Source organism: Panthera leo, chromosome B4 (assembly GCF_018350215.1).
Source record: "Panthera leo isolate Ple1 chromosome B4, P.leo_Ple1_pat1.1, whole genome shotgun sequence".
NCBI classification, from domain to species: Eukaryota; Metazoa; Chordata; class Mammalia; order Carnivora; family Felidae; genus Panthera; species Panthera leo.
The window spans coordinates 99616042-99640756 of NC_056685.1; the positions used below are offsets into that span (position 1 = coordinate 99616042).

The following is a 24715-nucleotide window of genomic DNA, read 5'->3' on the forward strand; positions in this document are numbered from 1 at the left end:
TGGTGTTTAGCAAAATATGGATTTAAGTGAAAGAGAATGAAGTGGTCACTGAGGACTTCATGATGATTCTGAGAGGGAATGTGAACAACTTTTAAACACATTGGAGTCAAGTTTTCTGTTATCATTGATTTTACCCCCAGTATTGGGACTCTTCTGCAGGAAGGTCAAGAGCATGATCCTCAAGGTGGTAGACACATGGGAAGTACTCTTTGAGTTTGAAAATGGAGCAAAAAAGTGGGAGTGAAATTTTTCTGTGAGTAAGCCAAGATTTGGAACTGAAAAGAAAGACCAGTTAAAAATGGTGTGTAGGCCACAGCCTGCCCCTTGCCTCCAGGAGGGTCCTCTGCTAAAGCGAAAGGTAGATCAAAGTGGCTGCAGAGATGAGAAGGCTCTTGAGGAGGACTCTTCCATATCTTGTCAGTGCTTACTCCCTCAGTGCCTTGCCCTCACTCTCCTCTGTGTCCTCGTCCTGGAGCCCCACCAGCCCTGAATGCAGCCTGCACACCAAAGAGAACAAAGAGTGATCCAGAAGGCGAAGCTGGCCAAGCAGGCTGAGTGCTCCAACATACCCACCTGCATGAAGGCCATTATGGAGTCTGCTCTAGGTGGCCTATAAGAACATCTTCAGGGGCTTCAGGTGCCCCTGGAGGATCTTCTTGAACATAGAGCAGAAGAGCAACATGTCTGATAAGAAGTTGCTACTAATTAAGAACTACTGGGAGAAAGTAAAGTCTGAACTGAGATCCATCTGCACCACTGTCCTGCAGTTGTTGGATAAACACTTAACAGCCAATATAACTAACCCAAAAAGAAAAGTCTTTTATCTGAAAATGGAGTTTACTTCTAGAAAACTTTGTTGCACATGGTGAAGACAGAAAACAAACTATAGATAATTCTGGAGAAGCTTCCCAAAAGGCATTGATATAAACAATAAAGAGATGCAACCCACACACCCATCCACCTTGGGCTGACTCTTAACTTTTCTGTACTTTACTATGAGATACTTAATAAGCCAGAACTTGCCTGCACACTGGCAACACTTTTGTTGTTGTCGTTGTTGTTGTTTTATTGAAGTATTATTAACATATAGTGTTATATTAGTTTCAGGTGTATAACATAATAATTTGGCATTTCTATACATTACTCAGTGCTCATCACCATAGGTTACTCTTAATCCTCCTTATCTACCCCCCATTCTCCCCACCCACTTGCCCTCTGGCAACCACCAGATTGGTCTTTGTATTTAAGAGTCAGCTTTTTGGGGGCACCTGGGTGGATCAGTTGGTTTAGTGTCCTGACTCTTGATTTTGGCTCAGGTCAGGATCCCAGGGTCATTGGATTAAGCCCCATGTTGGGCTCTGCATGAAGTGTGGAGTCTTCTTAAGATTCTCTCTCTCTCTCTCTCTCTCTCTCTCTCTCTTTCTCTCTCTCTCTCTCCCTCTCCCCCCCACTCTCTCTCTCTCTCTCTAACATAAATAAAATGAAGCCCAAATGTCCATTGACTGATGAATGGACAAAGAAGATGTGGTATATATACACAATGGAATATTATTTGGTGATCAAAAAGAATGAAATCTTGCCATTTACAACAACGTGGATAGAACTTGAGTGTATTATTCTAAGCAAGATAGGTCAGTCAGAGAAAGATACATGTCATATGATTTCATGTCATATGTGAAATTTAAGAAATGAAACATGAACATAGGGAAGGGAAGGAAAAATAAGATAAAAACAGGGAGGCAAATCATAGGAAACTCTTAAATACTGAGAACAACTGAGAGTTGTTGGAGGAGAGGAGAGTGGAGGGATGGGCCAAATGGGTGATGGGCATTAAGGAGGGCACTTGTTGGGATGAGCACTGGGTGTTGTATGTAGGTGATGAATCACTAAATACTACCCCTGAAACCAATACTATACTATATGTTAACTAACTTGAATTTAATTTTTTTAATGTTTATTTATTTTTGAGAGAGTGCAAGTGGGAGACAGAGGATCTGAAGTAGACTCTAGGCTCTAAGCTGTCATCACAGAGCCCCACGCGGGGCTTGAACCAACGGAACTGTGAGCTCATGACCTGAGCTGAAGCCTGGTGCTTAACTGACTGAGCCACCCAGGCACCCCCACTAACTTGAATTTAAATAAAAAATAAAATGGAAAAAAAAGCATTTTTTAAAAGAGTTTTCTTTGTCTTTTTTTTTCTTTCTTTATTTGGTATTTGTCTTTCTCTTATCTTTCACTTAGCATTATACCCTCTAGGTCCATCATCTATGTTGTTGCAAATGGCAAGATCTCATCTCATTCTTTTTTTTTTTTTTTTTGGCTGAGTAATATTTCACCCCACACATTCTTTATCCATTCATCTACTTTTTAAAGTTTATTTATTTACTTTTGAGAGAGAGAAAATGTGAACAGGGGAGGATCAGAGAGAGAGAGGGAGAGAGAGAATCCCAAGCTGATGGCACAGAGCCCGGCACAGGGCTCAATCCCATGAACAGTGAGATCATGACCTGTGCCGAAATCAAAAGTTGGATGCTTAACTGACTGAGCCACCCAGACACCCCTACCCATTCATCTATTGATGGACACTTGTGTTGCTTCCATATCTTGGCTACTGTAAATAATGCTGCAAAGAACATAGGGGTGCATATAGACTTTTGAATACCCAGTAGCGGAATTTCTGGATCACATGGTAATTCTATTTTTAATTTTTATTTTTTTTACATTTTTTTAAACGTTTTTTTATTTTTGAGACAGAGAAAGACAGAGCATGGATGGGGGAGGGGCAGAGAGAGAGGGAGACACAGAATCGGAAGCAGGCTCCAGGCTCTGAGCCATCAGCCCAGAGCCCGACGCGGGGCTCGAACTCACGGACCGCGAGATCATGACCTGAGTCGAAGTTGGACGCCTAACCGACTGAGCCACCCAGGTGCCCCTATTTTTAATTTTTAAAGGAACCTCCAAACTGTTTTCCATAGTTACTGTACCAATTCACAGTCCTATGAACAGTTTGTGAGGGTTCTTTCTTCTCTACATCTTCACAAACATTTGTTTCTTGTCTTTTTGATTCTGGTCGTTCTGACATATGTAGGGTAATGATATCACATTATGGTTTTGATTTGAATTTCTCTGATGATTAGTGATGTTGAGCATCTTTTTATGTGTCTGTTGCCCATCTCTATGACTTCTTTGGAAAAATGTCTATATGAGTCTTCTGCCTGTTTTAGTCAGATTATTTGTTGTTTTCCTTTTTGGTATTCAGTTATATAAGCTCTTCATATCTTTTGGATATGAACCCTTTCTTGGATATATAATTTACAAATATCTTCTCCCATTCAGTAGGTTACCTTGTCATTTTGTTGATGGTTTTCTTTGCTGTGCAAAAGCTGTTTAGTTTTATGTAATCCCAATAGTTTATTTTTGCTTTTGTTTCCCTTGCTAGAGGAGACCCATATAGAAAAATATTTCTGTGGCCAGTATCAAATAAATTATGCCCTATGTTTTCTTTGAGGAGCTTTATGGTTTCAAGTCTCAAATTTAGGTCTTTAATCCATTTTAAGTTCATTTTTGCGTATGGTGTAAGTAACTGGTCCTATTTTATTCTTTTGCATGATGTAGATTAATTGACCATATATGCATGGGTTTATTTCTGAGCTCTCTATTCTGCTCCATTAATCTATGTGTCTATTTTTGTGTCATAGCTAAAACCACTTTTGATGAAGCCATCACAGAACCTAATGTACTGAATCAAGACTCATACAAAGACAGTACTCTTATCATGCAGTAGCTTAGTAACAACCTAACATTATGGACATTAGACAATGCAGGAGAAGAATGTGAGGTACAGAAAACAAAATGTGTCCAGAGTATCATCCTTTTTTTCCTTTAAGAAACCTTTTTACACATCTCCATTCCTCACTTGAATTTTCTATAGCAAAGAAACTCTTTCATGTTTCTGAAATCATCCATTTGGTATTTCACAGTGGATTAAATTTCTTAGAGTAAGTGTTTTACCATAGGTGTATCATAAGCCGTCTCTTCTTCAGATGTAAATGGTATGTGTTGAGTATTGTGTGGAATAAAGTGGATATTTAAAACTAGAAAAAAAAATGGGGGTGATGTAGGACAAAATCCCACCAGAATAGGATTATAGGAAAGGTACTGAGTCAGATAGTTTCCCATGCTGGCCAACAGGTGGCATTAGAGTAGCTTGAATGCCAACTAGAACAGAGGATGGAAATATTTAGGATCAAGGCAGCTTTTGGGTGAATATATGGGGAGGCAGTGTGACTGGTTGTCTGTATTTAGGTATGACTGATCTCTCTTTCTAAATTGTTTATTGCTTGAAGCTAAGAACATTTTCACATACAACAAAAAGTACTGAACTTTTCTTAAAAAAATTTTTTTTTTTTAATGTTTATTTATTTTTGAGACAGAGAGAGACAGAGCATGAACGGGGGAGGGTCACAGAGAGAAGGAGACACAGAATCTGAAACAGGCTCCAGGCTCTGAGCTGTCAGCACAGAGCCCGACGCGGGGCTTGAACCCACGAACCGTGAGATCATGACCTGAGCCGAAGTCGGACGCTTAACCGACTGAGCCACCCAGGCGCCCCAAAAAAGTACTGAACTTTTCTGTGTTTTAGTTTTCTCCCTTTAAAATGGATGTAACCTACCTCATAGTGTTATTGAGATCAATGAAGAGTTAATGCACATAAATAAAGAGTGCAGATTACAGAATAAATATGCAACAAATGTTAGTCAGTATGACTGCACAATGACCATAAGGCACATAGTGACCACATGTGACATCAACAGGTATTAGTGGATGCATAAATGCACAGGATACTCATAAGCCTGATATTTATAACTGAGACTGCCTAGCATTAAAATATCCATAGAACATTTGGTAAGGGAATAATCATTCACATGGGTAATAGGATACTTTATTTAAAAAAAGTATATAATCTCAGGGCCCCTAGCTGGCTTAGTTGGTAAAGCGTATGACTGATCTCAGAGTTGTGAGTTCCAGGCCCCTGTTGGGTGTAGAGATTACATAAAAATAAAATCATTTAAAAAAATTTTTTATGTTTATTTATTTTTGAAAGAGAGAGCGCAAGCAGGGGAGGGGCCGAGAAAGAGGGAGACACAGAATCTGAAGCAAGCTCCAGGTTCTGAGCTGTCAGCACAGATCCCGACATAGGGCTCAAACCCACAAACCATGAGATCATGACCTATGCTCAAGTTGGACTCTTAACCAACTGAATCACCCAGTGATTCACCCCAAAATAAAATCTTTTTAAAAAAATATATAATTTCAAGAGTCCATTGAAATGGTATCTCTCTATCATTTAGAGTTCATGTATTTTTCATTGAATCTTTCAAGAGAGGTGTTGTATCAATATTGCAAAGCTAGGGAAACCTATTTTGGTGTATTCCTTAGGTAAGAAGTGCCAGTCCCTACACTTTTGCCCAGACGCAGGTCTGATCAGCTTTATGAACTTAGTTCTATCTTTACCTAGAAGGCTACTCAGAAAAGAGGCTCAAACTCATCTTGCTGTTCTAAGCTTGATAGTCAGTGGACTAGATGAGGACTCTAGAGTACTTACTTAGCCATCAATCTGCATTTTCCCTTCCTAAATTTTGACTCCAGGAGTTCAGGTCTTAATATGGGGCTTCTAGGGGCACCTGGGTGGCTCAGTCGGTTGGGCGTCCCACTTTGGCTCAGGTCATGATCTCGCGGTCTGTGAGTTCGAGCTCTGCGTCGGGCTCTGTGCTGACAGCTCAGAGCCTGGAGCCTGTTTCAGATTCTGTGTCTCCCTCTCTCTGACCCTCCCTTGGTCATGCTCTGTCTCTCCCTGTCTCAAAAAATAAATAAAACGTTAAAAAAAAAATTAAAAAAAAAACCAGAATGGGGCTTCTACCCAGATTCCTGTTTTTCATGTCGATTTTTCCTGAGATTGGAATTTTTCCTGGACCTCAGCCAGGGCCCTGACAACCTGCCTGTTCATTTCTTACCCTCTTAACCTGATACCCCAAGTATTCCACTGTCCCTTAGATGCTGAGTGAGAGTTGCTTCAAACACCATGGATCCCTCTGGAACAACTATCATTGTCCTGCTGACAAAAACTTCTGTAGTCTAGGAGTCAGTAATAATCATCATATCCTCTCTTGGATGTGGACCCAAATTAGTCCTGCATTCTCCACACCACTTCAGACCCTGTTATTGAGATTCCTGACAGGCCAGCAAAGGTGGGCCAAACTGCTGGGTTATCCTTCCCTTCTCTTGTCCATGCCTATTTCCACTTTCCATACAGGCTCGGAAAGCTTCATTCATGGCTGACAAGAAGGGAAGATTGGAAGGGAATAAGAGAAAGGCAGATATTTCAAGAAAGAAAAGTGATAAGAACCCTTTAGCTCCAGAGATATAAATGCTATGCATAAGAAATGAAAAATAAAGTGATTCTGGAATTTTAACATGAGGAGGGAAATATAATTTCAAAGAGGCAATATGGAAATAAAATGGGATTTAATTCTGTTTGAGTTCTTATGCTTTTATTTATAGATTATTTGACTTAATGCAAGCTTAAGCTCTCTGAGTCTCAGTTTCCTCATGTGTAAAATGGGATTATAAAAATGTTTATTTTGCAGGGTTGTGAGGATTAAATGAAATAAGGCATGGAAAAATGCTCCATTTTGGAGCGGTGCTTGTTCTGCCCATGACCAATTCTTAGATTAGAAGTTAAAAAGTAATATCCTGTGGACTGGACATGGCTCAAAGATAAGTTTTGTTTGGGTTTGTGTCAGTAGTCCTCAAGACCACCCCCAGGTTTGATGATTCACCAGGAGGACGTACAGGACTAAGCATATAGTCATACTCAAGGGTATGATTTATCATGGCAAAGGATATGCAGCCAAATCAGTGAAGGAAAAAAAAGCAGGTGGGAAAAGTCCAGGGTAAACCAGGCATAAGCTTTCAAGGGTCCTTTCCCATAGAGTCACACATGATGTGCCTAGTTGCCCCCAGCAATAAGTTATGACAACACACATAGAATGCCGCCAGCCAAGAAGCTCGTTAGAGGCTCAGCACCCAGAATTTTATTGGGGACTGATCATGTAGGCAGCTTCTGCCAGGCATGTACCAAAATTCCAGACTCCCAGAAAGAAAGCAATTGCTTGGCATAAACTATATTGTTTGTACAAACAGTTCAGGCACAGTGAGTCACTCTTATCAGTTTTAGGAATGGTGGGAACCCTCCCAAAGTTCAGGTTCCCAAATGCTAGCCAAGGGTCAATTATCAGTAGACCTTTCTAAGAATAAGCAGGTAGACCTGCTAAATTAACCATTTTTGCATAGGATTTGTCCATGTAGGGTTTTCTTCTTCTTTTACTTTTTTTTTAAGATTTAAAAAAATGTTCATTTATTTTTGATAGTGGAGGGCAGAGAGAGAGGGAGACAGAGAATTTGCCCATTCAGGGTTTTCTTCTTTGCTTTTTTCTTTTTTTTAAAACTTAGTTGCCGTCCTTCAAAAATTAAGAAATTTTGCTCAGGATTTCCAGCTCCTTGTAAAAAGTCAGACATTGTGGCAACAATAGATCCATATTCCCACATGGCAACAATTGGCAGTCCATTTTAAATAAGGCTTAAATTCCCCTAAATTCACCACCATCTCCACCACTGTCAATAGTCATTCCCACACTGAATGCCGACTGCCATTTAATGTCATGTTTTTGTAACTCTGGCCATGAGCTGCTTGAACCAGGAGTGGCAGTTGACCAGAGTACAAGACAAGGAGGCAGGCATGTAGAAAACCACTGAGTCATGGCAATTAACAATAATACATAAGGATCACATTTATGAATTTCTGCTGTTGGAGGTCTCCAAAAATGCAGTGAATCCAGAACTCCTCTCTGGCACTATTACAGCAATTCTTTATGAGTGTTCTTAGATTGATTTGACAACACGTCTTTGCAATATACTATAAAGCCTTTTCATTAAAGTTAACTTGAATAAGTTTTTGTTCCTATTCACCCAAAGATTACTGACTGGAATAGTGGTAATATAAATAAAACACTGTGTATATTGTCAGTTAGTAGTTTGTAAATCAAAATTATTGTTATCTCACTGCCAAGAATTGTTGGAATGGACTAAAATATGTCAACAGAAAGGCAAATCTTGTTCAGAGGAAATAGATCCAGTGAATATTCAAGTAGCTCTGCATATCAGTGTATCCACTTACTTACTTACTCAACAAATGTTTGTCAAAACCTACTATGTGTTAAGATAATGCTATTTAACAAAACAAAATTTCATCTTTATATTCCTAGCATATAGAAAAATATGAGGTATGAAGTTTGGATTCAATAAATGTTTCCTGACTTCAAAAATAATGTTCACTTATAAGGAGATCTAAAAGTGCCAGGATAGAGATAATGAAAGGAATTTGATTGAATATAAAAAGGGGAAAATGCAAGTGATATTATTGTAGGATTATGCTGCTTGTCACCTAATCAGACAGATGTTCTAGAAGCTGCTTTCCAATTCCAGTTACAAAACTGACACAGAGGCAATTCAGAGGAGAAATGGCAACTCTTCCAATGTGTATCGAATGTTCCATTCTACTAAAGGCAAAGAATTAGAAAAAAAATTCTTTACTTTCCTACCTGATAATTTTATTACTCAGAAGACTAAGGAAGCAATTAGGGAATTGACTTTTACTAATAAATAAAAACCAGTCAGTGAAGTATACAGAAGCTACAAGAAGATTAAGAAAGAGAGGCAGTGTCACATTAGAGTTGGACACTGGGAGTAGAGTATGAATTTGTTAGTATTCTTTAGTTGTAAGTGGCAGAAATCTAATTCAAATGGACTCAGGCACAGTCGGATCCAGGTTTTCAAAATAAATCATCAAGAAACAGTATTTTTCTTTTGTTATTATTTGCTTTTCTGTCTACTGTCTTCATTCTTAAGACAGGGTCACCATTCATAGTGGCAAGATGGCCTCCAATAGCTCTGAGCTTCTGTCCTTCAAGGTTAACAAGCTCATTAGAGATATCTCTTTCCCAACATTTTCCACAGATTTCTGGGATTGGAGAGTCATTTGACAGGTTTGTGTTATGGGCCCATCTCTAAACCAATTATGTGACCTGTGTGAGGGGTGGGGGTAGGAATATACTAGGCACATACTAGGTCTGAAGCTGAGGAGCTGAAGTCAGTACTAATGGACTGAAAAGGAATCGTTCCATAAAGGAAAATTAAGGTTCTACTACAAGAATTACAGGTGCTGGGGATTCATTGCTTCAACAAATATTTACTGAGCGCCTACTATATGTAGGCTTAGTTTAGATTCCAGATACATAACAATGAATAATAAAAACAAAAATCCTTGCTTCATTGGACTTTGCATTCTAGTTGGGATGAGAGAGACAATAAACAGCTACATTAATAAAATATGTAATATTTCAGGTGGAGATATGTACTGTAGGAAAATATCAGGGAAGAGGAATAGGAATTGCTGCAGTTTTATGTAGGGTTATCAGAAAAGCCCTTATTGAGAAGGGGACGTTTGAGCCAAAGCAGATAAGAGAATGAGCTCTGTAGATATCTGGGTAAAAGGGGGGAAGGAACAGCGGTGCATATGTGGGTTTTTATCTTGCTCAAGTGGGCCAGGGAAGAGTAGGAGAGGAGATCAAAGGTTATAAAATGTCTTGAAGGCTATTGACTTTGATTTTAATGAGTTGAGAAGCCACTGGAGAGTTTGAACAGAGTAGTGATATCATCTAGCTGACATTGAAAAACGTAGACCAAAGGGAAGAAGCAGGAGATTAGGTAAGAGATCAGTGCAATAATCCAGATTAGAAATATTAATAGTTTAGACCAAAATGATAACAGTGGACTGGGTTAAAAGTGGTCAGATTCTGGGGTTGCTTGGGTGGTTCAGTCAGTTAAGCGACCAACTCTTGATCTCAGCTCAGGTCTTGATCTCAGGGTTGTGAGTTCAAGCCCCATGCTGGTTTCCATACTGGGCATGGAGCCTACTTTAAAAAAAATGTGGTCGGATTCTGGATATATTTTCAAGGTAATGAATTGGGGGGAGGGCTGGAGAAGTAAAATAAAGTATCAAGGATAACTCTGAGGTTTTTGGTAAGAGTGATCAGGAAGGCTGGAGTTAACTAAGATGGAGAAAATTGTGAGAGGAACAGGTTTGTGGAAGAACTGGAGTTCCACTGCATCCTTATTAAATTTGAGATACTTGTTATGATTCAAAGTGGAGATGTTGATAGCAGCGGAACATATGAGTCTAGGATTCAGGTAAGAGTTCTTGGCTGTGGAGTTTATCAGTATATATATGATATTTAATGACATGAGACTGAATGAGATCACTGAAGGAAAGAGAGAGTATAGAAGAAAAGAACTCCCAAGGATTAAGTACTTCAATGTTTAGATGTCAGGATGATGATAAGGGATCCCTAAAGAAGACTGGAGGATGAGAAGCAGCAGCCAATGAGATAAGAGGCAATCGAAGAGAATGTGGTATCCTGGAAGGAAAGAGAATAAAATACTTCAAAGAGGGAGAGATCACTCTGTCAAATAAAGAGAGGTCAGGTGACGGACACCTGGGTGGCTCAGTCAGTTAAGCGTCCGACTTCAGCTCAGGTCATGATCTCATGGTTGGGGAGTTTGAGCCCCATGTTGGGTTCTATGCTGACAGCTCAGAGCCTGGAGCCTGCTTCAGATTCTGTGTCTCCCTCTCTTTCTGCCCCTCCCCTGCTCACACTCTGTCTCTCTCTCTCTCTCAAAAATAAATAAACATTAAAAAAATTTTTTTTAAAAAGAGAGAGATCAAGTGAAAATAAGGACTGACCTTTGGATTTAACTACTTGGAGGCTTTGTCATGAGCAGTTTAAATGTCTGAAGGTGAAAAAACCCTATAGAGTCTGTTCAAGAGAGATATCTTCATGAGAAGAGAATTTGGAGGCTACAAATATCAAAAACAACAATACAGGGGCACCTGGGTGGCGCAGTTGGTTAAGCCCCCAACTTTGGCTCAGGTCATGATCTCACAGTTTGTGGGCTCCAGCCCTGCTTTGGGCTCTGTGCTCACAGCTCAGAGCCTGGAGCCTGCTTCAGATTCTCTGTCTCCCTCTGTCTCTGCCTTTCTCCTGCTCACACTGTCTCTCTCTTTCAAAAATAAACATTAAAAAGAAATAAAAAAAAAACAATACAGTTTATATCTGTGTTTTGCAATAAAACAGAACAGAGAAATGGAGCTGTAGCTAGAAGAGGGATGTCAAGAGAAGATTTTTTGTAATGGGAAAATTTTATATGTTGGTAGAATGATCTAGTGGAGAGAGGAAACTGATGATAATAGGAGAGTGAAGGCAGGATTGATGGAGCAGTGTTCTTGAGGAGACATGCAAAACAACAGATGTCCACTATAAAAACATATGGAAGATTTTAGAAAAACAGATTTCTAAAAGCTCAGAGTAAAGACAACTCTGGTTTTATGGCCAGCATCATTAAAAATGGACAATAGATTAAGAAAAATGAGAGAGACTAAGGGGTGGAATTGTTTGGATGCAGTGGAAGATTCTGGCTTGAACCTAAATTTTAATCACCACTGGCATTCAGACATGCCTGCATGTATAGTGTCAGGGCATGAGTCCTCCATTATTCGCATGATAGGAAATGGAGTTTCCTGGGAAAGAATTCATTCTAAAGGAAGAGAAAGTAGTGCTCTTAGGTTTGGACCAATAACTGGCCACACAAGAGGGGCAATTAGTAGAGCACGGTGTCTATGTCTCAGGTCTAGCCTCTGACCCAGAGTCTGTAAACCCATGTTAGAGTCCTAAGGAGGGGGAAATACAAGAAATGAAATCTCTGTTTCAACGAACTGTGTAAGATACTAGGATAACAAGACAATCCTATCTTGTTACTCATCTGTTAATGCTAACACACAGAGGGGAAGAGCTGTGATCCTACTTTGGTGCAGCAGGCTTCAGCGCATTAAAGACTCTAAAAATTGCCTCCTCCAACTCTAACATTTAATGAGTCTACAATGGTGACCAGCCGGGATGGTGGTAGCAGCAGTAAAGGCCAGCCCTCATTACCCTGCAGCAGTGAGAACCAGTTTCAAGAGTGGGAGAGATTTTAATAGTTTGTAGCTATAGGAGAAAACACCCTTGGTATGGATATCACCTGCAGTAGAGGCAATGGCCAGGCACTATCAACTAACTTCATGGGAAGCAAAGGTTTGGACAGCAGATGTCATCAAAGAGGGCCTGAGTAGGAGAGAATCATGGCAGACAGAGGTGATAGCTGACATGACTTGTTTATGAGCACATGAGCTTCCTCACACCTCCTATGAGCTTCCTAGAGACAACTGGACGAGACTTTAAGAGCAGCGCCAGGGGGCGCCAGGGTGGCTCAGTTGGTTAAAAGTCTGACTTTGGCTCAGGTCATGATCTCGTGGTTTGTGAGTTTGAGCCCCGCATTGGACTCTGTTCTAATAGCTCAGAGCCTGGAGCCTGCTTCGGATTCTGTGTTTCTCTCTCTCTATCTCTACCCCTCCCCTGGTCACACTCTGTCTCTGTCTCTCTCTCTCTCTCTCTCTCTCAAAAATAAATAAACATTAAAAAAATAAAAAATAAAAAAAGTTTAGCTACAAGTCCCACAATAGAGGGTTGGGATGAAAATCAGAAAAAAATATTATTTATTAGTGTTCTATGGTTCCATTTTATCCTTAGGTTTATCCCTTCCATAGGGAAGCATGGGTTGTAAGAAATTACAATCGCATATAAAGCTGATAAGAAAATACCAAAGAAACAACATGTGGCTGAAAAGAATGGGGCTCTGCTAAGATAAATGCTGATGATAGAAAGAGGTGTTCACAACCAAGGACACACATGGAAGAAAAACTCAGGAAGGATAAAGTGCAGAACCAGCTGAAGTTGAGGATAACAAATACAATTCAGTTAAAACAAAACAAAACAAAGCTATGTTTGGAGGTAGAAAATGATGTAATACTGACAGATGGCAGAGAAAGTGTAACCACTTAACTGTTGCTTTACTTCTTTTTTGTTTTTTCAGTAAAGAGAATAGTCTTCAAAGGGGAAGGTAGAAAACATAAGCAGGAACTGATATGAATGCTATCATTATGAGAGATTCTCATTATTTTTACCTTTCTCTGTGTTTTGAAAGTTTTAGAATGAGAATTACTTTACTTAAAAAAAGATTTTTAACATTTAATTGAAAATGAGAAAATTAAAATTTGATATATATGAAAGATTTAGTAAGAGTCTAAATCAATGCTTTAGAGGGTGCCAAGCCCACAGTTCCAGATGAATTATATCTATTGGGAGAGTACAGCTGTGATAATGGGACAATGGCTGATAGTCTTCAGGTCGTGATGAAGAACAGGAAAGTTGCCAATAGATTATACCTAATGTTTACATTTTATAAATCAACGTTATATGTCTAATATTAGCTACTGTCATCTGCTATGGGCTAGGCATGGTAAGTAAAGTATGGCTAATAGGCCAGTTTCAGTCCACTGCCTGCTTCTGTGCCAAGAATGGTAAATTAAATGGTTTGAAAAATATTGAAAGGAGAATATTTCATGTCATGTGAAATTTATATGAAAACCAAACTTCAGTGTCCACAAAGGGTAGCAGGATTCTCGCACAGAGAGTTGTGACACCGAGCCTTTTCTTTCCAGGAAGCAACTTTATTCCTGCTGGCACGGCTCAGTTTGGTTTGTACCCGAAGAACTGAGCCCTGAACGCCATGTGGCTTAGTTTTTTTTTTTTTTCCTACTTCTTTGTGTCTCATATATGGTAGCACACAGACATGTAGTCTGATTAAATGGTCTCATGTTACAAGGTCATGAGGGATGTTGTCACATACGTGTATAGCCAGGTTGCCTTGAGGTTTTTTTTTTTTTTTTTCCCCCTTAGGAGGGGACCCTACCACAAAAATCTTATTAGAACACAGCCATTCCAGGGCACCTGGGTAGCTCAGTCAGTTGAGGGTCTGACTCTTTGTTTTGGCTTGGGTACAATCTCACAGTTTGTGGGTTCGAGCCCCACATTGGGCTCTGTGCTCACAGCACAGAGCCTGTTTGGGATTTTCTCTCTGTCTCTGTCTCTGCCTTTCCCCCACTCTTTCTTGCTCAATAAATAAACAAATAAAACTTTTATTAAAAAAAAGAATACAGCCATGTCAATTTGTTTATATACTGTCTATGGTTGCATTTGTGCAATGATGGGAGAATTGGGTAGTTTGGCAGAGGCTTATGGCCTGCCAAGCCTAAAATATTTACTGTTCAGTCTTTATGAAAAAAAATTCACTGATTCATGGTCTAAATATATATCTGATGCTATCTTCAACCTATGCAACTATGAAAATTTGTATTTCATTAGGTTCCCTCTAGGGCCTACCTAGGGAGGTGGGCTGTACAGCTACTATCATTCCTGTGATAAAACCAGAAGCTCAGAACATTTAAATGACTTGGGCAAGGTCACACAGCTCACATGGGACCTGTATTGGTCTTCTGTTCTCAAAACCCACACTTTTTATATTATACCATACTAGACAGCTAGAAGACTAGTGATAGCAAAACGTTTCTTTTATTTTTAGTGGAGAAAAGGACACTGTAGAAATTTTATTCTAATGAGTTTCATTTTAAATCTCAGAAAAAGGGGAGCCTGGGTGGCTCAGTTGGTTAAGCATCCAATTTTGGCTCAGGTCATGATCTCATGGTCCATGAGTTTGAGCCCCACATCGGGCTCTGTGCTGACAGTTGGGAGCCTGGAGCCTACTTCAGATTGTGTCTCCCTCTCTCTCTGACCCTCCCCCATTCATGCTCTGTCTCTCTCTGTCTCAAAAATACATAAACATTAAATCTCAGAAAAAAATTAAATTGCTAAATAAGTGACTATAAAAATGTAAGAAAAGAAAGTATTCATTCAGAATACTTTCCTGCTTTGATCATATTTCTATTCTATAAAATATTTCATATAATTAAATGCATTAAAATAAGGTTTATAATAAGAGAAAACTATAAAAAGGGATTTTTGACTCTTTTTATTATATAGTGCTTTACAGTTTTCTAAAGCACATTTACATGTACTATTTTATTTGAGATCACAACTCTGTCAGCTTGGCAAGGCAGGGATCGTGAGCCCTGTTTTGCAGACAAAGCTCAGAAAGGCGAAATAGCTTATCTAAAGTTACAAAACTAGTGACAGAGCCAAGACTTGAACCCCGGTCTTCTGACTTCCAGTTCAGTGTTAGGGACATAATAAAATAGCTATATTTATTGCCTTTTAAATTTGTGCCAGGAACTGTTCTAAATTCTTTACCATATTAACTTATTTGAGTGTCACAATGATATTGTGAAATATGCTCTATTATTATTCCCATTTTACAGATGAGAAAACTGAGAGCAGAGTGATCCATTTACTTGCTTAAGACTGCAGAACTCATAGTAGATGATAGAGCCAGGATGTGAACTATATACTCTCTGGCTCTAGAGTTAGAGTGCTTAGCCACTACAAACTCTGCTTCTTCCTGGGGTATCTGACATAGCTTCCCATGACAGCACTCTGGACTGATAGCAAACCTGTGTGCTGGATGAAAATGAAGTTACATGATTACACTGCCTACTGAATAACAATACTAAGAGTAGTAATTAAAGGTTTGCAGTATCCTGAGTGGTGGGTCCTCAGAGGACGAGGGTTATTATAGTGAAGTCTTAAGTTGATTGTTGATTTTTTGCCTATTGCATTGTATTGCACTGTATTACAAATATAGGAAGTGGATTTGAAGATTGTATTATCTGCATTTATCTTCTCAAAACGAGAGGATTGTCTGAAAGGATCCATACAAAGAAAATGTGTGTAGTGAGTAGTTTATACCAATAAATATGTATGAATTTGCACATTCTAATAATGCAAGCACAAGATGATAGAGTTGCTACCTGTAAAGTGAGGGGCAATCCTTTGTGAACAGCAAGGACATAAAACAATTGATAATCTAAGCATATCTAATATATGTAGTTTTATTACTTTCTTTGGAAATATAATTAAAAATACAAATTATAGAGAATCATTAATAAAAATAATTTCGCAATTGTGTCAAAACAGAGAACACTGACATACATCATATACAAAATAATACTGAACCTTGGGCAGTGAGCTGGATCATTGAGTTCAGTAAATAGCAGGAACATTTAGATAGTTTAATGTTTGGGGCTTGTTCCTGTGATCTGTACAATTTCTATCTTGTTCTTTGTTTTTCAGATGTTACAAGCAGAATGTCTAATTTGAGTATTGTAAACAACACCCTGAAGTTATTTGCTATCAGTCTAAACTAGTGATTCATGGCACATATACCTGGACCAACAAGAGTAGCATCACCTGGGAACTAGTAAGAAAGGCAAATTTTTGGGCCCCACCCCAGATTTACCAAGAGAAAAACTATGGGTATCAGGGTCCAAAAATCTGTTTGAACGAGCCCTCACTTGATTTTAAGAAATGTATATTGTATGTGTCTAGAACAGTTAAATTAGAAATAGCTGGGAGGATAGAGAGGAGTTTCTTAATATTCAGAGATAATTAGTATTGAATAAAGGCCATGTAAAGTGAATCTGCTGAAACCACAATTTTACAGTCTTATTTTTCAAGTAAGGGCCAGAGACTACCAGAATCAGCATTCCTGGGAGTTTGTTACAGATGCAGACTCTATGGCCCCTCTCCTGACCTGATTGAATCATCATCTGTATTTTAACAAGATCTCCAGGTGATTCCTATGCACGTTAATATTTGAGCTACTATGTTATAGAAAAAAATTTTTTTAATGTTTGGGAAAAAACTTAAAATGTTGAGATTTTAGCTTTTTTCTTTTCAATATAATTTTATCGTAGTATGGTATAATATTCTTCACCACTTTATGGCTGACATTTATAGTACTATCATAACTTTTGTAACAAAAATAATTTGAGGGCTTCATTATTTTCCAAAGAGCCTCTTGTAATGTTTAATAGTCGAATCATTCTCTTTTGAAGTGCTTATCATCAGACCTGTTTATTTTCTTTTAGTACAGTTACATCGGGTCGACTCCTTATTTTTCCATGGCTTTTACATGACCCAGCAGTTTTCCAACATTATGTTCACTGACTTTATGAAGTATACCTTGATTTTTTAGAAAATTATAATTCACTTTAGGGTCAATTTCCATTACATTTGTGGATGTTTATATCCAACATTCAGGCAATGGCTGCCTGACCAGCACTTTGACAGGATGGGTGGGGATGAAACCTCATGTTAAGCTAGAGGATGTTGGGTGGGAACAAATTTTATAAGTGGTTGGGTCATTATGTCCATATTATGATAAATATTGCTTTATTAGGTAGCCTCCTAAATGGGATGGCGGGATGATGGAAACTCAGATAACAGTGACACAAACTGTTAAGGGTGATTATCTCTGGGCAATAAAAGTCCACATAATTTTTATTCCCTTCTTTGTGTTTATCAGTATTTTCTAAACTTTCTAGAATGAATGTATGTTATTTTTGCAACCACAAAGAAAATCTCTATTACTTAATAATTTTTTAAAAGTTTATTTATTTTGAGAGAGAGAGTGCGTACGAGTTGGGGAGGGGCAGAAAGAGAGGGAGAGAGACAGAATCCCAAGCAGGCTCCACAGTGCAGAGACTGACTCTGGGCTCAAACTCATGGACGTGAGATTATGAACTGAGCCAAAATCAAGAGTCCAGCGCTTAACCAACTGAGCCACCCAGGAGTCTCTCTATTACTTAATAATTTTTCAAATTGAGTTATAATTTATTTGGCATGATCTGATAGGGTAGAGGCCAGAGGCACTGGTGGTGAAAAAATTCACCCAAGGCAGAACAAAGGAAATAGAAGTTTATTGAATACACTGCAAGGGAGCAGCAGGCTAGACAGCAAAGGAGAGACTGTCAGCCAGGAGGCAGTGGTGGGAGGCTGTAGTTAAGCGGGGGGGGGGGGGGGGGGGGGGGGGGGGGGGAGGGGAGTAAGAAGGTATGGGAACTTAAGGAATTTTCCTTTTTAGGTACCTGTGCCTGGGTATAAGTTGGTCAGCTAGGGCTTATGGATATTTTGAAGTGGGCCACCTGATGGGCCTATTTGTATTCAGCCCCAGTGGCCACTATGGGATCTTTTAAACTTATTCAGGTTTCCATTGCTTAAGTTAGTTGCCTAAAAGCAGCCTCTACAATTTACATTCAATAAAATACACAGAGATCCTACGTGTTTAGTTCAGAGAGTTGTGGCAATTGTATACACCCATGTAGCCACCACTCCAACACAATATGAACTATTTCCATCACCCAGGAGGTTCCTTGGTGCACCCTTGAAACCAGAAATTACCTTAATATAGCACTCCTCCTGTAATACACACTGCTTCTAAGACTTTCTAACCTCTACAGTTTTTTCAGCACATTACATCCAGATTTTAGCAAATACACATTTGTGTTGGCCTCAAGCATAGAACTTAGGTATGCAGAGGCAGTCTGCATTTCTTTCCATGTATTCCCCTTTGTGTATTCCTAACTCAAATTTTAAGTAGAAAATGAGAAAAATGTTTTCCTCTCACAATTTCCCACAGCCATTCGTTTTACTGTTTTTCCTTCCTGCTTTGAAACAGCTACTTACTGCACTGCCAGCAGAGGATTCTATTAAGATGAAAGCTGTGTCCTTGCCAAGGCAGACAAAGGGCTCTAAATGGAGCCTGCTTGCCAGTGTCTAGGAGAGGAAGAGGTGTGTTTCACCCCTCTCTCCCATATCATATCCCCACTGACACCCACATCTGCCCCTCAAATGTCTCCTTCTTATTGTTCTGGTTCATGGTAACAACAAAAACAGCAAAAATAATGCTGATTAAAAGATAATGAAGTTTAAAACACACAAAGCACTTTCATAAAGATTATCTCATTTTCTTGGGCATCCCTACAATACCACTTAAATTGTAGAGAAGTACCATCATTCGTTAACTCATTCCTTTGTTCATTCACAGAGCACATATTTATATATGTAGATATTATATGCCAGACAAAATACTAGGCAGTAAGTAACAAAGGCATAAAAGAAGTAGTTCCTCCCAAAGCTTATTGTCCAGTGTAGGGAAACAGATGAGTAAATAGGCAATTCTGAGTCAGAGTGTAACAATTTGTCTAGGAACATACTGAACCCAAGTCAATTATACTGAAAAATTGGAAACAACCTAACTATCTTAACAATAGGAAGATGTCAAATTACTACACAGCTGCTTGATGAAATGTTTTGTAACCATTGAAAGTCATTTTGGGTGAAGACACATTTGAGGATATATTAATAGACACATATTTCTTTTATAATGAAATAAAAAAATTGTAATGTGGAAAACAGGATTGCTATAAATGTGCCAAGGTACTGGCTAGCACCTAGTGATGGAAATTTTTATCTTCATCAACATCTTAATTCTTTTAATTTTAATTCTTTCTTTTGAAAGAGAAAGAGTGCATGTGAGAGAGATCAGGGAAGGGTCAGACAGAGAGGGAGAGGGAAAGAGAGAATCCCAAAAAGGCTCTACACTACCAGTGCAGAGCCTGACACGGGGCTCAAACTCATGAACCACGAGACCATGACCTGAGCCAAAAGTCAGATGCTTAACCTACTGAGCTACTCAGGTGCCTCTATCTTCATATACATTTTAAATTGAAATATATTTTCTAATAAAATTTTAATTTTATTGTTTTTTGAAATTTTAATTTTAAAATGTGCCTTTATAATTCTTCTACTAATAGGTTATCTATAAGTATTTTTTTGTTTTACTATCTAATATTTAAAACACTTTTCAAATATATACCTGTATTTATATAACTGTTTACAGTGCTTTCATACATTATTTCACTTCATCTCAAAAATAATCCTGTGAGGTAAGCATTGTTACACCCCCTTTACAGAGGGAAACTGAGGCTCAGTGACGTTCAAGAACATAACCAACATCAGAGTTAGTGAGTGGCAGATTTAGAACTCCAGTTTAGGCTTTTTTTTTCTTTTTTTTCTTCCAAATCCGGAGTTTCTTGCATTTCACATTGGTACCTCACTGGTTTTGTTTACATCCCGATGGCCCCAGACATTTCAATCAAACAGGGGTGTTTGAACTAGCATAGTGTAACCACTCATGTTCTTAAATTTATTTTCACTGTTGCTTCTTAGAATTAATTACTGAAATAAAATCAAATACTTAATAAGTATAATACTTGTAAGTATAAAATGTAGAAGGACCGTATCAGTGAGTCCAACTCATCTATGCTTTATTTATATATTTTAAAGTATTTTTAGTATGTATGTATATTTTCCTGATTATAAAAGTAACAACTGTTCATGTAGAATTTTTTATAACTGGGATTATTTTGTCATATCTGTTAAAAAAAAACTTTTTCCTCCTCAGTGTGGTGGGTCTGCCATATAGTTTTTTCAAATTTAATGTTTTATCAAAATAATGCATGGATGCAGATTAAAATAATAAGATGTCATGATTAAAATTGTAGTGAAAAAGAGCAGTCCTTTTTCTATTCCTCCTAGTCCAATTCCCACTCTCCAAAAGATAACTTCTGCAATTTTTTAGCTGTATGGGGGTGTATACCTTGATAATCTGAAATAATATGTGAATTCCACTCCTTTCTGTCATTGTTGTTTTTAATTGCAGTATTAGCTTTTATATGCTGATTTCTGTTGGGGCCCTTCCTCTCTCTCTCCTCTGGCATTCCCTCCTCTATAGAGGAGGAGTGACTTACCTGGCTAGTAAGGAGGCCTGCCTCAGCCCACTCTTCTTTCTCTTGTGTGCACCTGCCTGAGGCAGGGTGCCTTCTGCTTCCATTCTGTGAACATACTGAGGCAGAGTCTGCCCTCTGTGTGTGAGGCCAGTGATAGAGTGGCTAAGTAGGCCCAACTCACAGTTGAAATATTAGGAAGCTCACCCTTCATGGTTCAGTCCAGCGGATGTCTGACAGAAGCTGTTAGCACCCCACCCCTATGCAACACCCGTCTCTAAGCTTACCTGCCTGTGGCTGTGGTGATGGCTTCCATCTGGCTGACCCCTCTGCATCTTTGCTTTTCCACAGAAGGGCTTTCTCTGGCCCCACAGGTGCGCTTATTGCTACTGGAAGCGGAAATGCAGAGCAGTCAACACCATCTTCAGCTAGTGGGACCAGCTTCCCCATTCCCTGGTAGGACAATTCTAAGGTGGGTTCCACACAGTTTCTCAGAAGTTTCCCTGGGGGATTGAGTTCCCTGACCCATGTTTTACTGGCTTTTCTCCCTTCCCTGTCTCTTTCCCACATCCTCACTCTACTTCCTAGGATCACTTCCCCCCAAATCTTCCAGAACCCAAATCTTGTCTCTCAATAGGAAAGTTGATATTTTTATCTTAGTATGTCTGACTCTTACGTCCATCTCTCAATTCATTCTGAGCAACCTCCTATTATGAAAGATGAAGGTTGAAGCCTACCTCATCACTTTCTCCTCCCCACCACACACATGCTTTTCCAATTCCCATGCTTCAAATATAGTTTTATAACCTGTATTAGGTTAAATTAGCATTTATTAGTAATGACTTAATTAACATTAGATTAGATAATTACATTATTATGGCCATACATATAAATCTGATCTGATCTACATACATACTAGATTACATTGTCTTTCTGCCACAACTTTTGTTTGTAAAACTCCTCTGACCTGGTCAAACACACTGATAATGAGTCCCAGTTTTCTTTGGTGACATTGCTCCTGCCTCCTATTTCAGCTTGGACTGATTGCTGTTGGACCTATGCAGACTTAATTTGTCAGAAGGATTGTTTCAGTTTAAACTCACCTATGCTATAGGAACCATACCACTGCAACCATTGATGACCTCTCTCTGTCTTCCTCTCTCTCTCTCTCTTGTTTTTAATTCACAAATTTAAAAAAAAATTGCACTAATTAGATACAACAATTTTTTGGGTGTTTATCAGCCATTACTACGTCTTATTTTAGAAAATATCTTTCATGGGCGCCTGGGTGTCTCAGTCAGTTAAGTGTCTGATTCTTGGTTTTGGCTTAGGTCATGATCTCACAATTTATGAATTAGAGTCCCATGTTGGGCCCTGCACTGGCAGTGCAGAGAAATTCTCTCTCTCCCTCTCTCTGCCACTACCCTGCTCATGCTCTCTCTCAAAATAAATAAACTTAAAAAAAAATAGAAAATATCTTTCATAGTTTTTTTAGTAAGCAAGAAATTAAAAATAAATCAGAACAAATACTAAAATGCTTCTCTGGCTCACAAAAAAGGTTTTCTTCTTAATTGTATTTATTTAAAGACTTCTAAAGCTTTGCAAACTGAAATCAAAATGATACATAACAACACAAAAATTCTCCAATTCCACCAACCTAAGATTTTCTCTTCTTCTTCTGGCAGATTCTAGTATTTATAGTCTACATTTCTTTTAAAGAAGAGAATAAATTCCCATGAAATGCTTCTTACTATAATCATTACTACCAGATATCTTACAACATTTCTGTACTTCCGTGCTGCCAACAGAGGTATAAGGTCAAGTCCAGTATTTATTGATGAAACAATCCTTTAGCAAAGCAGCCATAGGCGCCTTAAGTATGAGGGAACAAGTGCTTGACTTGAGCTAACAAAAATCACCTGCATAACTCTGGCAGTTATTTTTGAATTATGAAGACCTGATCAGAAGGTTAAGGAACAGCTGGAGACACTAAAAGGATTTTTCTAGGAAAATATTGTTCACAGGTGTATGCGTTGCTAGTTCTCCAAAACAGTGAGCAATCTGAATTTGATAACTGGGGTCCAAATTTTCCCCCCAGTGACTTGGCCTAGTGGTTTCCCGCTTCTTAGAAGATCCTAAAGGTGGGTGTTGTAGGGTATGAGTTAGCTGTCACTGACACACAGCCTCTATTCAGCTCATTACCCCAGGGATGATTCAGCCGGATTCAGCTTGATCCCACTGAAGGGTAATGGCTGTGACCGCATTTGTGAAATTGACCCGCAGAAGAGACTTCTTGCTAAAAGTAACTTTTCTTGGGACTAAGCAGCACAGAGGATGGTGATCAGGAGATAAAACAGAACTGTCTGAAAGGATTTAAAGACACAGAGAATATCAGGGAACGTAGCTTGGGGTACATTTTTATAAGTGGATAGAAGACTCTAGTGTAGAAGATGTAAACCAAGTATTTCAGCAGTATTTGCCAGTGGCCTGTCTGGGTTGTTGAAAAATGTCCCTGAGAGCTGAATATAGAGGTTTAAGAACTTGAGCTCTGGAATCTGACAGACATGGATTGAATTCCAGTTCTACCACATACCAGGGACAGGCCCTCTGGTGGTTTGCTCAACCACTTTGTTTTAGTCACTCATACAAAGATATTAAAACCTCATAGAGTTTTTTTTTTAATTTTTTTTAATGTTTATTTATTTTTGAGACAGAGAGAGACAGAGCATGAATGGGGGAGGGTCAGAGAGAGGGAGACACAGAATCCGAAACAGGCTCCGGGCTCTGAGCGGTCAGCACAGAGCCCGACGCGGGGCTCGAACTTACGGACCGCGAGATCATGACCTGAGCCGAAGTCGGACGCTTAACTGAGCCATCCAGGCGCCCCAAAACCTCATAGAGTTTTTATGAGGATCAAATGAGAGAACGCATGTGAATGTTAAAACACTGCTTTCTTTGCAAGTACAATAGTAACACCCTGCTTTGCTAGCAGTTTATATCCATTTATCAAGATTGTCATATAATTACTTAAAACTATAGCCTTTTAAATACCAAGAGAGACATGTGAGTGACTCAAATAACTTCTCTAGAGAAAGACAGAAATAAATATTTTGTTTGTCTCTTTGAAATAGCAAGTCTTAAATCTCAGCTTGTGAATCATCATTCTGGAGTCCAGCGTAGGACAGAGAAACCCGGCTTAGCAACAATCAAAGTGGCACTTTACAAAGCTTCCCTGAGAGTGGGTGGTTCTTGTTTCTTCCGGAGTACATTGTCAGTGACCAACCAAGAACAAAAAGTCTTCAGAGATTATAAATAATAATATTAATGACTAAAAGAAACAGGTGACAGAGGCAAAACAAGTTGGTTCTGAAACAAACTGACAGGGATGGATCCTGAAAAGTCTTGTACTTACAAGGAAGATATGGTGGGTGGGCAAAAATGGGCGAAATCTACAAATGAAATCGTAAGGTTCTTTTAAATGATTATTGTTTGTGTTGCAGAGGGATTTAGGTAAAGCTGATAGATTTGTTGCTGATCTCCCTCAAAGTCAGATAGGAGACCTGCCCAGATTTTTTGCTTTGTCTCGGAGTCATTCGTTTTTGTTTCCAACAGCCTTGACAGAAGTAGGAGTGGAGGAATAAGAATCAAGAAGTGAGGAGCTCTTTCCTACTTAGATATTAGCACGTAAAGTAAATTAAAGTTAGGATGACAGAGATCTTACATTTATGAACTGTACAGTGACGAAAAAAACTGTAGGCCTCGTTTGAATTTTTATGCCTCAAACAACCCTAGTTTTATTAAGACAATGTTTTACCCTCAACAATAATTGTCTTGTTGAGAAGAGAAATCTTGCAAATGTATAAAACAAATTGCTAGCAGCGTATCTGACTGCAGCATAGCATAGTAGTTACCAACTTGGAA

The 24715-nt window shown here is 38.9% G+C and overlaps 1 pseudogene; it reads left to right on the forward strand.

Annotated features, from left to right (window-relative positions):
* The first annotated feature begins 370 nt into the window (after positions 1-370).
* On the forward strand, positions 371-7633 carry LOC122225439 (annotated as a pseudogene).
* The last annotated feature ends 17082 nt before the right edge of the window (positions 7634-24715 follow it).